Source organism: Glossina fuscipes, unplaced genomic scaffold (assembly GCF_014805625.2).
Source record: "Glossina fuscipes isolate IAEA_lab_2018 unplaced genomic scaffold, Yale_Gfus_2 3, whole genome shotgun sequence".
NCBI classification, from domain to species: Eukaryota; Metazoa; Arthropoda; class Insecta; order Diptera; family Glossinidae; genus Glossina; species Glossina fuscipes.
The window spans coordinates 15,659,154-15,677,136 of NW_023998417.1; positions in this window are offsets into that span (position 1 = coordinate 15,659,154).

Sequence of the window (17,983 nt, forward strand, 5' to 3'; positions counted from 1 at the left end):
CCAATACATACCTATGTAAATGTACACATTTTTATCTACAACAAAATGTAAAGTAATCACAAGCAATAAGGAAAATTTGGAAATGGCGTACAATAGTGTTTAGCAAACGTTAGCTAATTAACGAAATTCAAAAATGCTAAAAAAGCTGTATATTGTAATAAAAAAAGTTAGATGATGATATCTGTAGTAGTTTGGATTGTTTGGCTCCCATTATAAGTGGAACGATTGTGCTGGGCGGGATCAGAGCTTGGTATAGTGCCTCAGCGGTTGAAAAAAATTTTTTGGTTGCCTTAGTAATTATGGCTGTCATTCAAGGCTGGATTGAAATGGGCAAGGTCGGCCGCAGGATCAAAATGGCAGGATCGGTCGCAGGATCGTTATGTAATGAAATTGACGATGCGCTAATGCGACAATGGGCAGGATCGTGCGTGAAAAATTTTTTAGAAATATAGCAGGTTGCTGCAGGATCGATTACAGGATCGGTCGCAGGATCGCCATGTAATAAAAAAAGTTAGATGATGATATCTGTAGTACTGAGTACAGTACGGACGAATGATATGGTGTACTGCAGTATTAGTCCTAAGCTGCTCGGCTACAGTACGCCAAGTCTAGCCGTCTCATATAATGCCAATGTAGCTCGGCAAGAGACGTTCCCTAACTATAAGCTTTATGCTTCAGGCGGATTTAACGCCTTTAATAAAATAGCGAGTTGAACGCTAGGTTGAGTTGATTGATAACAACTGATTTTATTCGATTCTTACCTGGCTATTTATACAGAAATTATTACACTAAATTATTCTAACGTAAACAGATAGTAATTGTTTGGATTAGGGCGCGTGGCATCGTATTGCATTACGAAATGCAATACCCAGCCTGTTGAAGTACGACAAAATTTTTGTTTTACTTTTTTTTTTTGTTTACAGAATTATGCAAACTTAGCATAATTCTGTCGCACTTCAAAGTGGATGCATACAACGGTATGCGATCACACTACAATATTTAAAAAGCGTAACTTACTTTTCATTGTTATCACGAAAGTAGATAAAGCATTGAATGTTAAAAAATAGCAACGTTCTAGTCGATGACGACAGAGCTCTCGACATAACAGAACCTTGTTGCTCCTTGCAGCAAAATTCTCCCTTAAAATACTTTCCAATTGATTTATCCCTATAACTGGTTTATAGAATATTTTTCGTAGGCATTTCTAGAACGTCTCTTCGCTTGACCAAGGATGTTAGCTGCATAGCAATTCCTAGCATTGATTCCGCAGTGTTGTTTGGTGGCCTTACACTTCCCCTTCGGACCGGTACACAGCTCTCGAATATCCCAATGCCTATATCATGTTTGTGTCATTTTCACTATTGGAAATAAAAAAACATTACCTGCCAACAGCATCATATACATTTTTTTCGATTAAGTCTTCCTTCTGATAAACTCAATCCTCGCATTTAGGTTTTCTCTGCTTCCCTGTAGAGCGTGGAGCGTGGAGCGTAGTGTGCGTGTAGTAGGCAGTATAATTGACTGTTAATCAACACTTTTTGAAAGCTTTTTTTATTGAATGAATAATTCCTGCTCTAATGGTTTTTTTCAAGAATCTTATAAAACTTATCTTCACTTTTCGTTTCAATTGTATTGTTATATGGATAACTGCTTTTTAATAAAAGGAGATCGAACAAGTTCATTTTGCTTCAGCATTCGTTCTATGATAGAATGTATACTGTGTCTAAATAAAGCGTGCAAATGGAAAAGTTTTGTTTATAACAAACATTTCTACTCAGTAAACCCATGTTGTTTTTTACACAAAAATGTAACTGTGTAGTTATGAAATATGTTTTCAAAATTATGTACTATTTACATGGGTATACATGTTATTTGCACATGAGATTTCTTTCATCGTTCGCACATTTACTTTTCTTTGATGGCGTAATTAGCTGCATGCATATCATAAAACAACAGAATACATAACACAGTAAGTGATATGTCGTGCAGACACGTCGACTAATAGTATGACTGTTTACCAAACACTGTGTTATCTATTGGATAAATTGATTTTCAATTTAGTTTTAATGCGCGCAATGTTTTTGCTTTTAATTTTATTTATTTGCAGAAACATTGGGCAAATACACGAAATATATGCGAAAAGTTTTTATATTATAATGAAAAGGGAGGAGATGTTCCTTCTTTTCTTTCTCCTTAGTTTTTCGTGTGATCCTGTTTAGAGCCGTTACGAATGTCAGTTTCAGTTTTCCTTTTCATTCCATATTAACCTTTCCGTCTTTTTATTTTCATTTTAAAGCTTTTAGCCAAGCCACGCATAGAATACCGTGTGGGTTTTATTGCTGTTTTTATTGTTGTCGCGCACTTTAGGGGTCGTTATAATCGTCGGTATCGTTATTCTCATCACAATAGCTATAAAACCGATAACAGCAACACCATTGTTACCGCTTCGGGCATAGTCGTCTTCATTAGCTCAATTCAGTGCAGTGTTGTTGCGTGTATAGATTATTACAAGAAAATTTTGTGTGTGTTAAGTTGTTAATGGCTTCTACAGTTAGTTGATGCGCTTCACTTCGTTGGATACCTAATAATGCCAGACATTTGTTTTAATATTTGCCGCTTCTGAAGACAGGAAATTATAGCAATGCTCGGAGATTTTGTTACAAAGTGTATAGAAAACATGACAAATGGAAAGCGTTGTGTGCGTCCTTTGCGTACGACCGTAGTGAGCAAGAAAATGCTTCGGAGAGGAAGATAAAAGTTATAATCTAAAATTATGACACATAATGATGTCATTGTGTACGATAATTTATAACTTTTTGAAGAAATTTCAGAGAGATATTTGCCTTCAGTCTCCCCCGGATATGTTTGTACGGCTTAATATTTACCTAATTACCACAACTCTTTTTAATGAAAAGCTTTTTTGCATAAGTCGCATTATCACCGCAACTTTTGCTGCAACGTTTCACATATCTTTTAACGAATTTATATTTATCTCATAAAATTACTATGTTCCCCGTAATACTATCTTAATGCACAGCCATTGATGATGTAAATCAACTGCACAAATTTGAATATTAAATATCTTGTAGTTAGAATTGATCGGCGTTTCCGGAAAAAATATATTAAAAAAAAACAAAATTATCGTTTCTAGGCACAAGACAGTTCTTTACGCAGCTGAAGAAACTCGCTTAAGTTTCGTTATCAAACTTCACTGTTTTAAGAAAAAGAAAGCAAATGAGAACAATTTATTATAAATTGTGATTAATGACCATAAAACTCTCTAACGTCGCATAGATTATTTATTATAATGAAGGATGAAATGGAACCCTCCCAGCAGTCTAACTGTTATTGTTTAAAATCCCAAATTACGTTAAGAAGATAAAGAAAAGAGTGAAGAAAGAAAAAGTAGTAGGAGGAAAAATGAATATACGCACATAACAAGGAAACGAGAAGATGAAAGATGTTGTGTGCGGCTTATGGTAAAAGACGCGACAATACATTCGATAGTTACATTATTTATTCAAGCACATCAATCAATTTTGCTGTCTTTTTGATTTTCATGATTTATATTTTTTTTTTGTTACATTTGCACCGGATACTTACCTCACTGTTTCTTTTTGATTATTATCAAATCTTTGGGTATTACCTTCAAGTTTTATTTGCTGCTTACATGACTTTATAAATAAAAATGAAAAAATATGACATACATCGAGTTATTCTTTTATGCTTTTCCAGTGAAAATATAATCTCGCACAGTATTGATAGATGATGCTTGTTGTGGTTGTGTTTAAGAAATTCCTTCATTTTACTGCACAAGCAATGCTTTTTCGTTTATTAAAAATGTAACAATAATTCTTTTGCGAATTTCTTAAGTAATATTTTCTATCTAAAGTCATTGTGCAACCACACGTTTTGTGCCATTGTGAAGGAAATATTTTTTTGCGGGCTTTCGAACTACATTTTGTTTTGCCCCTCTTCCTAGCTTTTCTGCGAAAGCAATTTTCCATTGTTCTTCACATTCTTATACTCAAGATGATGCTGCTGTTCAGCAGTATGCCATAAAGTAAATTACAATATGTAATTGCTTTTGAGCCAGGTGCCCCAATTTCTCCCGGTAATGGAAGGCCGCACTCACCGCCTTATATTAAATTCATCATATTCATTCGATAAATTGAAAACTCAGCTTCGTCCTCCTGTTCATTTTATACTTTAAATGCAAAAATGAAGGAAAAGTAAATTGAATTGGGGACTGGTTTTGGTTTTGGTTTTGTTAAATAAATTGCAATTCTTTTATTTTTTTTTTTAAATAATTTCTCGCTTTTCAACAAAATTTTCATTGAATAAAGATGTTTCTCATTGAGTGCAGACCGTCGGTAAAAAGGTTTGCATTTAAAGCTAATCGTTAACACCGTCTGTCAATCTCTTATTTTATTCACGATATGTCGCCAGCTGAACAGTCTGTTTACTCATATTTTGCTTGTTATGGCCTGCCTGTCTGGCCTTCGTAATGTTTATTGGATACCTTTACTAAAGTCTTTCCTTTGCCGGCAAAGCATAGGATTTTTGATAGGATTATTTATAAAGTAAGCAGTCCATGTTCGAAACTCAAAGCACGCGCGTCCCATTTACGTATACGCAGCAGGCCAATATGAAAGTGTGTGTTAGTTAACAGTGGCAGTACTAGAGACTAGTGACTGACAAGTAAGTTTTGACTTTAGCAGTGCTTATTTTTATTTTTGAGTCCAGTTTTTCAAAAATCTGAAACATATGAAATACTTTTCCTTTTAAACTGTCCTTCAATAAATAACTACACATTAGATGTAGGAATATGTTCTCTGCATTTTTTACGTAAAGTTCAATTTCGTTGGTAACTATGTCCATGCTCCTTTGACATTTATCGGGTGGTCGGCATGATGCCGTCGCGGTGACGACTTCGTGGTTTCGAGGCAAAATAGTCATCGGCTCATTTCCGCACAGAGAGAGACAGGCCTGGAGAGTAACCCGTAATGGGGAGTAGCCAGTACCAGGCAAGTTGAAGATCGCTTCCCACGGTTGCTGCACATAGATGAAGGTTGTTATGAAGCGAAATCAATTTTCGAGCTCTGTTGTCCGTAAACGCATCAAACGTATCGCTTAGTTTAGCTTAATATGGATTGAATATAAATAACAGTTTTGTCAGAGTTGAGAGCACCTATGTCAAGGTTATCTTTACCCAAAACTACGACGTCTTTCAATTATATCAGAAAAGCTACCAGCAAGCCATAAAAAACGTATCTGCTTGTTAAGTGAATATTAATAACGTGCCGTTTGTGGACGTACATAATACTTTATTAGGAGATGGCTAAGCGCCTGTTTGTTCACTTCGATCGTTTGTTTATTTCGATCTAAATGCACATGTCGCATGCCATTCGAATGATACGCATTTTTGTTCTGTTTTTTAATTTTATATATTATTTATATAATAAACGTTAAAAATACATTAGCTTGCGCATACAATTACACCAACTTTCTTTAATACTAATTCGTAATGTAAATTGCAGTTTCTATTGTGCAAACACATATTGATTCATTTTGCATTTCGTGTCGTTTTATTTATATATTTGTTTAAGTAGAAAAAAGAGAGATTCGCTTTATTTACAATTTCCCCTTAAACAGTTAAATGTGCACTTACGTGAGAGGATTGAAAATGACAGTTTTCGTCGTTTCTGTAATTGCTTTGCTATCAAGGTATGCTCAAAGTCGAGCATGCTTTATATGAAAGTAAATTTTCATACATAAAAGTGGACCAACGAGTTTGGTAAACCGAGAGCCATTATATCTTATTTGTTTGAAAATTAATTTTCACTATACATACAGACATTGAAATTTCTGTTCAATCAATAATGTCTACCACTCACACTTTATGCAAAATATTCATTATCACATTTAAATTCTAATTTGCGTAATTAAAGTTATGTGCAATGAATTTGAAATGAAATTTTAACATATTCAACGATGTATTGAATAATATTTTCTCTAAGTAATTGCAAATGCATTTATTTATTTTTTTTTTTTTTGAACCTACTACAGAATCGAATGGTGTGAATTCTATGAAGTAAATTGAATGAAAAATTAATTGGAGAAATTTTTTTTTTTTTCTATATATAAAGGTTTTTCAAATAGAAAACTTCTCGTATATAATTAAAAGTGAACCGTTAATGATCAGTAAATTGATTTGAATTTACATTTAATTACAGTCCATCAACCTCGCTAACGAATACACTAAATGCCACTTACATATATCGGCAGGAGATGAATTAAAACATGAAAGATTAGGGAAACTCGACAGGGGTCGAATACTTAATTCACTATGTAGGAACTTACCTAAGAAACGCGAAAGTGAGAGAAGCCGCCTGATGCTAATCCTACCTCTCTTATAATGCTATAACAAGCGATTACTTAATTACTGAACTCTACCTGATTCAAAAGAATGAAACAGAGAGATATTTTATATGACTTTATATGACTTAATTGTTAAAATTAATAGGTAAAATAATAATTTTCGATTCTTAATATAGCTTAGTATAGTGTAGTAAGTATTCTATTGTTAGGTGTGAATTTCTTATAGAAGTCGTTATAGTGCAATCCAGTAATTCAATAAGGTTTTTAAGACTTTCTTGTTTGCACCTACAATCTTCTTGGAGAAAGTATGCTTTTGTAAGTAGGATTTTGGAACTACAAAGCCTACTGATACAAAAAATATTACCAACACGAGCTCAGCTTACTGTGCATAATTCGAACCTTCATCTTTGCTAAGTATTGGGCTGTCTTCGCACTTGTTCGGACGTTTGCTAGCGTAACTAAAAATTAAGCGGCCTTTAAAATGAACAAAATTATAATAAAGTTTGAAACAAAATGGAAAACACAATTATAAATAAAATGTGAAATCATGCGTTATGTTATAAAAAAGCAATAAAAAGTTTATTTTTCCTATTATTACAGCAAGAAAAGCGAATTATAAAATATCTAAGAGAAATAAGTCCATACTAGATTTTAGAGGAGTCTTGAGGTACGTTAGAAGCTGTCGGAGAAACCCACTTTTTAGTTATTTATGGTTAATCTAATGTCTTGGGGGATAGTGCTTGCGAACGAGCTGTTTGGAGATGAATCAATTCTAAGGCTATTACCCGTATTTCTCTAAAATAACTCTTAATGCACCCTTGCACTACACGTAGACGTTGGCCGACAGCTAATAAGAATTTAGTGTTTGGCGTAAAATTAAAGTTTTTTTCTTGCGGAACTCTTTATAATTTTTTAATTATTTTTGAACTATGAAAGACACAAAGTTGAAATTTTTAACAAACGCATAAACCTCAAAAGACGAGGCTATCGACGCTTGGAAACTGCGCGGGCTTTCAAAACCAATTTAAAGAGAGTTAAAATCTCGTTACATATCTATCTATAATTTTCTTTGTTTTCTATGTTTTCTTATTAGAATTGCTTGCCTAAGTTGTGTTTATTATAGACATGAGTTTCCGTGAAAACCAGACGCAAGGCAGACACAAAACAGACGAGTATAGCAATATATTCAGAGTGGTTGCCCGCGACACGATATGTTAGCTGGCCATAGCTAATGCATAGCAGCTTTGTTGTTCCTTTTTTTCTTTTATACGAAATTGTGTGCAATAGAGGTTTGATGTGTACTGGCATACAGCTCAAGTATTGAATAGTTGACTATAAATTTTGACATTTATATTGCTAGCATTATGTACATTTAGCAAAACTCGACAAACAATCAAAAACACTTACTCTGTATATATATATATATATATATATATATATATATATATATATATATATAGGCATATATGTAATATATATAATGTATTATGTATACGTATACAATATATATAATAATTTGTTTTATTTTTCATTTCAGTATTTAAAGAATCTCGGCACATACGCAAATTGAATGCTGGCTCAAATGTGATTTAACTTGAATTAAAGGCGTGTGGATATATAAGTAAGTTCGTATATTTTGAAAAAAAAAAAAAATCTTAATAGCAATTTTCATTAGTCTCTTACTTGTTTGCATGTCTGTTTTTACGTGCACATTATGTGCAATTCTATTCTTTCCTCTGGCTATTCATTGAAGAACTAAAAACTGAATTGTTGCATTAGTTGATTGGCTGATACACAGACGCCCTGTCGTCTCCATTCCTAATTAATATAAAATTCGATATAAGTGTTCTCCTTAAATTTGAACACATCCAGTTCATCATCATCATCATACTTATATGTTAACGCATTCATCACAAACTGAGCTTACATTGAATGCAACCAATCGAATCAAGATAAATCATTGCATAACAGATAAATCTTATGATAAATTTTACTCAAGTATCTAACGCATACATGCACGTACAAAAGTGGGACAATGTTTGCTAATCACTGTTATTGGATACGCAGACAAGCTTAATTTCCTACATTTCTCTCATAAACTACAATCAAAAGATCTTTAAAATTATTATTTCCGTTAACTAAGAAAAAAAAAAAAAGAAAAAATTTTATCTTTACTCATCCGTTACTTATTGCTATAAATTATGGTTGTTTGCATACGGAAGTCATTATCTTTACGTAAATAACAATTTTTTAAAGAAATGTTTCTCACTAAATAGAAAAACTGTGAAGCTTGGAAAAATAAAAAGAGATTTTTGTGCGTAAACATAATTAAATGTTATGCTAAATAACTTTTCAAGCTTTACACAAAATTCCTCAAACAGTGGAGAGTGAGAAACAATGCCCGTCAATTGACATTGCCCAATTTGGCTAAGATATTTCTTTTGCTTTCTCCATCCCCAATCCCACCCCATATTAATGTAATGTGTCGATTATTTTTTAGATGGAAAGCCCTCTTCCTTGGCCAGTTCAGATTCAAAATAAAACATAGGAATATTGATAAACGATTTTAACTTTATTCCTATGCTCAGTTAAATTAATATAAATGAGATAAGCCGACGGATGTGAATAGTGAAAGTAACTGACGGCGGGAAGAAAGCAATTATACTGTAATAGTGATGATAGCAGAATTTTTATCTTCTGAAAGGATTTGTAATAAACGTGTATTGAATGAGGAAAACTGTTTGGACTTTAATGAATTTAATTACGTTAGACGTGTCAATTATTTTAGATGATTAATTCAACGTTCAAATTTCTTAGACGTCAGAATTAGAGTCATAAGCACACACAAGCACACACACACTCACACATAGACAAAGGCATTTCAAAACACAAAAACACACTGAAGGCAAGGCATATATGTAAATGGTATTAAATGTGCTTGGTAAGATAATTCTGTTCATCGATTTTGTGTTGAAAAGCCGAGAATGTGTTTATATGTTAATGGGATTTTGCAATTAATGAAAATTTATTAAAATATTTTGCATATTTACTTTGTCTCTGTCTCTGTCTCTGTCTCTGTCGGTGAGAAGTGAATAAGCGTTGAAAGCTAATTAGTTCCGAAAGCAATTTCGAAAAAAGTTAAATATTTTTGCAAAACTGAAAGTGTTTCTGTACCTTAGGCATTAGCGACAGCGCTCTTAAATCTTTCATCTTTTCCGCTTACAAGACCTTGAGATGCTTTTTTTAAATGTTTCTTTATAATTTTTTTCTGTTTTTATTTCCCTCAAAAAACAGATCGTTGTCTTTAGTTTTATGTAAAAATTTCGTATGGTTTGCTAGCAAAGAAGCGGAAAATAATGCTATTTTTGTTTTCGTCATGTACTACGGTTAGTTGCCAAATTTAAATGCCTTTCTAAATATAGTTGACAAAAATTAGAAATTCTAACACAAGTACTTTTGATTACGGAAAGCAAGTCAATGTTAGCGTAAGAACGGATAAAAACAAACACTACGTTTGCTTCCTCTTGACCCAATAACCGCCACCAAACACCTTCAAAGCAGACATAGACTTCAAAGACAATTATTAATTTCTGTTTAGTTTTCGACTACGTAATTTGAAGAGATTTAAATACTTCTCAAACCAAGCTCGCAGGAGAACACAAAGCAAGTTTTTGAAATGTTGGAATAGCAAACTCATCGCAGATGCTTGAGGGTTAAATATAACGTGAGGCAAGTATCTAATAGACATATTGAATGAGGCATGTTATGGTCTACGTCTTCCGTCGTTATGAAGCGTCAAAGTCAAACGCGTGCTTTTATAAGCTTCGCTGGGGCATCTTGTCGGTGCATAGCTGAAAGATTTTGAAAAATAAACGTAACAAACGTTTGACTTCTTTCAAAACAGTAGCAATTTGTTTCGTGGCTTAGGGGAAAGTTCGTGCTCTCATATATAATACTTGTGTGTTCATATATTTTTCAAAATACTTTACAAATTATTTCACAGCAGAAAAGAAAGTTTTTTGTATTCAGCATTCCTTTCATATTTCGCGAATTAACGAGGAAACAAGTGAAGCACATAACATAAGAATATCAATAAGTAAATTTTATGTTCTCTTTGACATTGCCAAGTCAAGATAAGTTGCGAATACCCTGCTGCTGGAATTATGGCAGTGTGTGTGATTCGATTATTTAAACATGTAATCTGTGCTCATGCAATCATTTGTTGTATTGTAGAGAGAGTCAAATAAATTATGTAATTTCTTTTGAATTCACAAGTCGAACTTAACGACAGGTACCAAATTGAAACCCTGTCAGTAATCTAATAAGTCAATAATTGCGTCAATCACTTAGGAAGGCTATCACAAATCACATTTCAAAAAGGCATTCTTTCACAATTTATGAACAAATAAATGAATTATCCGTCTTGCGTTACTAAGGCAAAGCGCAGTTATCTAGACTGCAAAGTTTTCTGGAATCCAGAGCCGCTGTTAACTCAGCGTATAATTTTTTTATTAGTTAATCGCCGTAATTCCGTATATGTTTGCACATACGTATGTGTATTTGTTTTTATATACTATATACAAACGAATATATTTATAATTTATTGATAGTTTTATATGCGTTTTGCGGCTTTGTCATCTGATTTCGTTTCGTCACACGTTTTGCGGTTATTTGTTTTTCGTTTCTCTATTTTTACCAATTTTGGAACAACATTCTTGCTGTGTTAGCCATTTTACGTACTTATCGTATGAAATGCTTTTGAACTGCATCCTCCATTTCGGCAATAGATTTGGAATAAAATATTTATTTATAGGCATTTACGTAAAAATTTATTATCAGTTTATATTCTATATAGAATAAAATCATTTTCTTGCCAATTAATTGAAGCAAAAATTAGCGTCGAAATGTCCAAATTTACTTACACTATATTTATGTGAAGAAGGATGTTGATGACTAGTAAAAATATCTTATATTTATTAAGTTATTTAAAAAGTTTAAATGAGAATTAAAAATTATAAATACGCGAACTGAAGATGATAAGAGAAAAAATGTTTCCATATGTTCACTTTAATAATAATGAAGAATTTGCCAAGAAAAAACATACACTAGCTTGGAGCGAACTCACGGAAGGTGCTTTGATTCACCTTCACAAATATATCTGTGTGAAGCTTGACGTCAGCATAGCCGAACGTGGTCAATAGGTAGTAACTTGCTTAAACCCAACATGTAAGGAGTCAACACTCTCAAAAGGTCTGGAAAGACATATGACAAGAGAGTTTTTGCAAACAAAGTTCAATGAGAGACGCACTGATCATAAAAACGCACACACATGTAGGATAATCCAATAATTTGTGAGGTTTTCAGTACCTGATCTCTTAAGAGTATCATAACGAGAGCCCCCTTTTTACCAGCTTCGTTATCGCTCGTAATCGCGCAATGAACGATCTTGTAAAAGAGTTTATTCGGGGTAGCTCATCACTAATAAACACATTAGGTGCTATAGGATAATTCTAAAAGAATTTAACCTTTTGTACATTTTCTAATACATTTCATTTTACATAGCACATAAAAGGAGGATATGAACTGAATTTAAATAAAAAATTCCAGCACGTACTTTCGTAAGCAAATTTATTTTGTTCTAGTTTAACAAACATTTACTACTTGTACAGTACTATGCATTCTTTTATTTATTTATTTACTTTTTTTGTTTTACTACAAAATTAACACAGAACAATGAAGAGTAATGTGCATTTCTGCTGTAGCGGCAAAAAAATCTACATCGGAAAAAACTTGGAGCTTGGCGCCAAAAGACACTCATACAGCGATATTGCATGGTTTGTAGCTTAACGAGAAAAAAAGAGTGAAAGACATGATAGACTTAAATTTTAAATTAAAAATTAAAAAAAGAAATTATTTGAATACCTACTTAAAATCGTACTTCTTGCAGAAACATATTCCGACTGTGGCGACTTGTTCCTTGTAACTTTAAAGTGCGATTCCTATATTTAGCGATCATTGTTTTTGTTTTGTTTTTTATACCCATCATCGAAGAATCGGAGGTATATTTATTTTACCAAAACGTTTGCAACGCCCAGAATGAATTTTTTTTTTGAAAATAGAAGAAATCAGCCGCGCCCCCTCCCTATTGTATAGCATGAAATTTTAGTACTTTTAGTTTTTTATTTTTTGTAGGGTAACGGTGATGGATATAAAAGAATTGGTCGGGACCGAACATTGTTTTCTTATTTGCTTTTTTGAGGTTTCATTTTCGAATTTTTATTATTTGAGTTCGCGCGTTCTAAATGAAAAGTCGTTGTAGTTGAATTAATAGTTTCATTAAAAATTGCGGAAACACTTGTTAAGCTTCTGTGTTGTTTTCAGATAAACACATATTTTATGGTAAAATCTAACGAGTACAACAACGCTTTAAACGAAATTAATAGCTAAGAGAGAACACAGTTGCGTACACTATTTTGTGATAAAACTAATTTCAATTAAAAATCCAACTATAAAAGCTTAAATAAAAGAAACAAAAGAACAGAAGAGAACTATAGGGTTCAGCTAATTATTACTTCACCCTCTGTGTTTAATGTGTGCAAAGTGTTCCAATTTGTGTTAGCGTTTTACTTAAAATTCATAGTCATTCATAGTCATTTCGACTAAGGCAAGCGCTAATGTCATTGAAATAAATTAATTGTCAAAGTATTACCAGGAAGAAAAAAAGGAGAAGCGCGACGAAATGGACCTACGACCCGTCCTTACGTTTCATAAAAGCTAACAGCACTAAGAAAGCCTAAAACAAATCATGTTTCGCTCGATCTACATGGCCACATCTAGTGGGATACAGATTCGAATGAAGAGGACGAAAATTGTGAGAGTTGTGCTGTAAATCGTCTGAAGAATTTGCGTTTCGAGAAAAGCTCTTTTAAACTTTCATGCAATCGTATATTGCTATATCACGATATTGGGAAAATCAGAATTTTCTTTCATTTAAAACATCGTCCACATATATCACTTTTCGCTATTTAATCTATCATTTAAGCTAATAACAAAGATTGGATCTTCTGAAATATATATAAAGTGATGTTATCCTTGAATTCGTTGTCGGTGCATTCTTCCCACTTAAATTAGGAACTGTGTTAAAGTTGTGTGAACAAAAACAAACAAGATGTCTTAACACTTTGCTTTCCATTGCTTTAGTGCGCTGAGTTTATGTAATTGTTGTGAAGACATTTTAACAGAAATTTTAACAGAGAAATTGGTGCTTTTTCTCATTCACAGAAAATACTTCACTTAGTGACGCAGTGAGGTGTGCTATCACTCTATAAGCGCACCTTTTAAAGGGAACAAAGCCAACAAGCCAACTCGGTAAACTTTGGAAGTTTTATTAAAGTAGCATTAACGCTTTTAGGATACGTCTTATTTTAAATCCGCTTTCCTAGATCTGGTTTTACCTTTCGGCGATTTATCAAGATGGAAATACGCACTTTATGTTGATGTTTAAAAATCCGAATTTGCTCCATGACGAACGGTATAATATCAACATTAATAGTTGATTCGGGACTCTTCGGCCTCTTTTTAAGATTTCCAAAATCGCAAATATTGACACAAAGAGAAAAAAATTATATGTTTTACTAAATTCCATTAATCAATTTTAAAAACGATCGCGCTTCACTAACTTGCAGGCGCCAAACCCTCGTCGACGAAGAAAGTTTTCGGCTGCAGTCGCCTTCATTCTATGTAAAATGATAGAATTTGTGTCTCCATGAGCACGACTTAATGTTGAACGCAACTTTGGCGATTTTCCCAAGTATACCCTACGTTTCGAACTTTCTCATGAAAATTTTAAATTTTTTTTCTCTTTTCACCTTGATTATACTGAGAGAAAGTTTCCGTTTCGTTATTAAAGTACACTTTCATTTCGCTTACATTCCTATAAAGTGTTAACTTTTACTTAGTATAAGCGATTCTTTTTATATCATGCATTTCAACAATCCTTTGCCTATTTGTACACACTCGCACTTTATGCTAATTCCCGCCCACATATATGTTTATACGAATGTGCCCTTATAATCCATTTGATAAAATATTAAATTGCATGCATTTTAATAGGACAGAAATGTACATTGGTACTGGTTATGTGTGTGTTTGTGTACATCGTAGCATGCACAAATTTATTAAATTTAATTAAAAAAAATATTGCAAATGAAAAGAGCTGGCCATTGAAACAAATTTTTGCAACAGAATTAATCAAACATATATAATTTGAAGCGAATGGAAAACATTCGCAATTTTTTCATGTGCATGGTCGAAAGTCAATTGCATTCAACTGTTGTCGAAGTTGCAAAACGAATTGCATATCAGTAGCGAAATGTTATGATTTCGTAAATTGCATAAAATTTTTAAACTGCAAAAAACAAAATCTCGATAAATGAAATTTAGAACAAAAAGTTGCGGCGCTTACAAACGCTTATATTACATATTATATAGGAAAAGCAAATTTACAGAATTCGCTAAATATTTTTGAACAAATACTGGAAACACATCACCTGAATACTTTTTTTTATTTTAAAACGTCGTGGGTCTCGTTGTTAGAGTCGATTGTTAAACAGTTTTTTAATTTAATAGTTCGATCAATTTCCCATCTTTTCCATGACTTGATATACTGCTTATCGTCTCCTAGGTTGTAGGATATATTGTCACATCGTAAAAAGTTCGGGTAAAGCATTGGCTCAAGTACCAGTTTATAATAACTGGCAATGAATCTGATAGAGCTCTTCAGGCATTTAGATGCCAAGTTACGGAGATATTATTTGGTCAGAATAGTCTGATCAGATCTATTTCCAATACACTTCGCGCTTGGGCCCAAAACACGTCAGTGCACTGCCAAAAGTTTGCGAACTTTAGGTTCAACAGAAGAACGCACGGGCCGAGATCAAACGGACAGACAAGCTCGTCGGCATAATAATAAATATGTATACCTTAAGTAATTGTGGTTGTTACATACATCTGCAGACCATTAATATATCCTGTAACCATATTAAATATTGAAATTTTTTGTCAATCCAATTTGATATATTTTCGATATATTTCGAATCATGTTTCAATAAGCCTAGCGCAGACGAACCAACGGACAAACGTATCAGAATGAATCAGAATGAATTTTGAGCTAAAAAGGGTTTAATAACGGACAAGAAAAAAAAAATAGTTCTGTGTATGTTTTTATGCACACTTTTTTTATAATGTATGATTAAAGAAAGTCGAGCATTTATAGTCTCGTCTTTCTTTGAAATTCCACCTTCCGTGGCAAGGGGAACAGGAACTGATCTAATTCAATAATTTGATGTTTATAACCTTAGTGATGTAAACACATATTCGATTTTCTTTCTTATTAGTATTCAAACCAGAATTTGTTGATGCCGTCTGATAAGCGAAACACGTTAAACATTACATTTCGTCGCGGTTATCATACCTTATGAATATGTAAGCACAGCATGTCTTAGGGAATAGAATAGAATTTGTGTGCATGCGTGCCTTAGTGCCATACTCTTTCAGCGCACTTATAAAAGATCTTCTGTATTAGTGGGATGAATATAAATTAGTTGACTATCGGCTTTTTTGGAGGAAGACCGCAGGGTTAGGGTGCATGTGCTTTCATCTTAGACTTATTTAAAACACATTAATATACATTTTAATGATTGCTTTCTATTCCAATTATTCTACTGTGTCTGCCTGTTTAATGTTTTTTTAATTATTGAACAATTGAAATCCATTAGCAACTACTTATAAGCGAAGGTTACACAGCTAATAATCACACACATACACACGAATCTAGAATAAATGAGCGAAAATCAATTTGTTTGTCTATAAATACCCATTTGCGATGGAGCTTTAATGAAGATAAAAAACTGAAAATATTTATAAAAAATTACAATTTAATTTTACATTCCCTACATTGGCAATTTCTTAGACTTGGCAATACGCGTCAGTGTGTCCATATTCCCATTCCCATACATAGAGAAACTGCAGTATAGCCACTATAAGTCTGCATTCATTTGTAATTTACTTAGGCGTCTGTTTCCCTCGTAATCTATCAAACAGGAAAGGAAGGCTTAGATTAGAATACCTAGAATCTTTGCCCAAAAACCATTAAGTTGGCTCTTAAAATGCTTATATATTTCCACCTTTCATAGCAACTAAATTCGTCCGTGGTCTGCCGCCTAGTTGGGTTTACCTAATAATCTTTCATTAATCTTATCACACTTTCTTTTCGGTTACGTTGTGCTAGCCGACGATGTCAACTGTGCATGCATGTGCCGTGTTATGGTTAAGCTATTTCATGAACATTCCTTTTTCTGCAAATTCATGCAGAAATTTTCTAAAAAATTGTTACCTACGCTCACACAACGCAGCATGATTATATGTGTGCCACTTATTTCCCGCAAACAACATTGTTAGTGTTCGAAATGTTTGCCGAAAAAGAATACATTTGATGTGAGGAAATTCGATCTTTCGATTTTCTTTTTGGTTTTTTAATTTTAATTTAAAAGAAATTTAGTTTAAACTGAATTTGAATGCGTTTTAATGAAGCAACATATGCTTGAAAAAAATGTCTTATTCATTGCTTTAATAATTAAACACGATATTAATGGAAATTTAATTAATGATAAATTATTCATAAAATGAATGTTTTGCTTTTCAATAATAACAGTCTATATAACCAACAGGCTTTAATTTTCATGTTTAACCTTTTATCGTTAAATGGGTTTGTTTCTATCTCTATTTGGGGTTCACATAGATCAGTCTACTCAATTGAAAGCGTGTCTGCGTTTAACTTTTATTGCATTTAAATTGGCCCAGAGTTTACACACTATCATTACTTAAGTGTATCTCTGTGCGCTTTATATTTTTAATAGATTTCATATTTCAACTGACTTGTTGAAAATGCAGGCGACTATCATGTGCTTGTTTAGTTGATAGTATTTTGATTCATGTGTATGGCATGCATCTTTCGCACGTAATGTTTTCACATTGATAGCATTTTCTCTCATGCCTTATAAAGGGAAAAAAGTTATGGAATCCTCAAGTCTGTGATAAAGTGATGCTCACTCATCGTTAAGCAGATTTAGATTTTGCCTGAAATTAAGGGTATGTAACAATTGAGAATTATTTTCTGACAGCTATACGTAAAGAATTGAAACTTCTCTTGCTGTGGACATCTAAGAGGATTTGAAACTCTGCACTTATTCATCCAAACCGGAGGAAACTGAGATAAAAATGTCATACAACACTGATATTTTAACTGTTGGCTATAGGCACTAATCGATTGTTATAACCCCTTTGACGCTGGAACAGCAAGAACACAAATCCATCAAACTTCAATTTCGTTCACATAAGTTAACTATATAAACCATTGTTCTGTTTGCGTGTCGCTGCGGCAAAAAATGCTGGCATGTTTGGATTTATCATTTGATTTGTGTGTATAGCCAAAAGAGCATATACTTTCCATTTTATGTGTGTGTGATGTGTAATAATCTTCATCACCGATCCGAGAGTTCCAAGCATGAAGACAAAATTTCGAATATTTTGAAAATATTTCGAT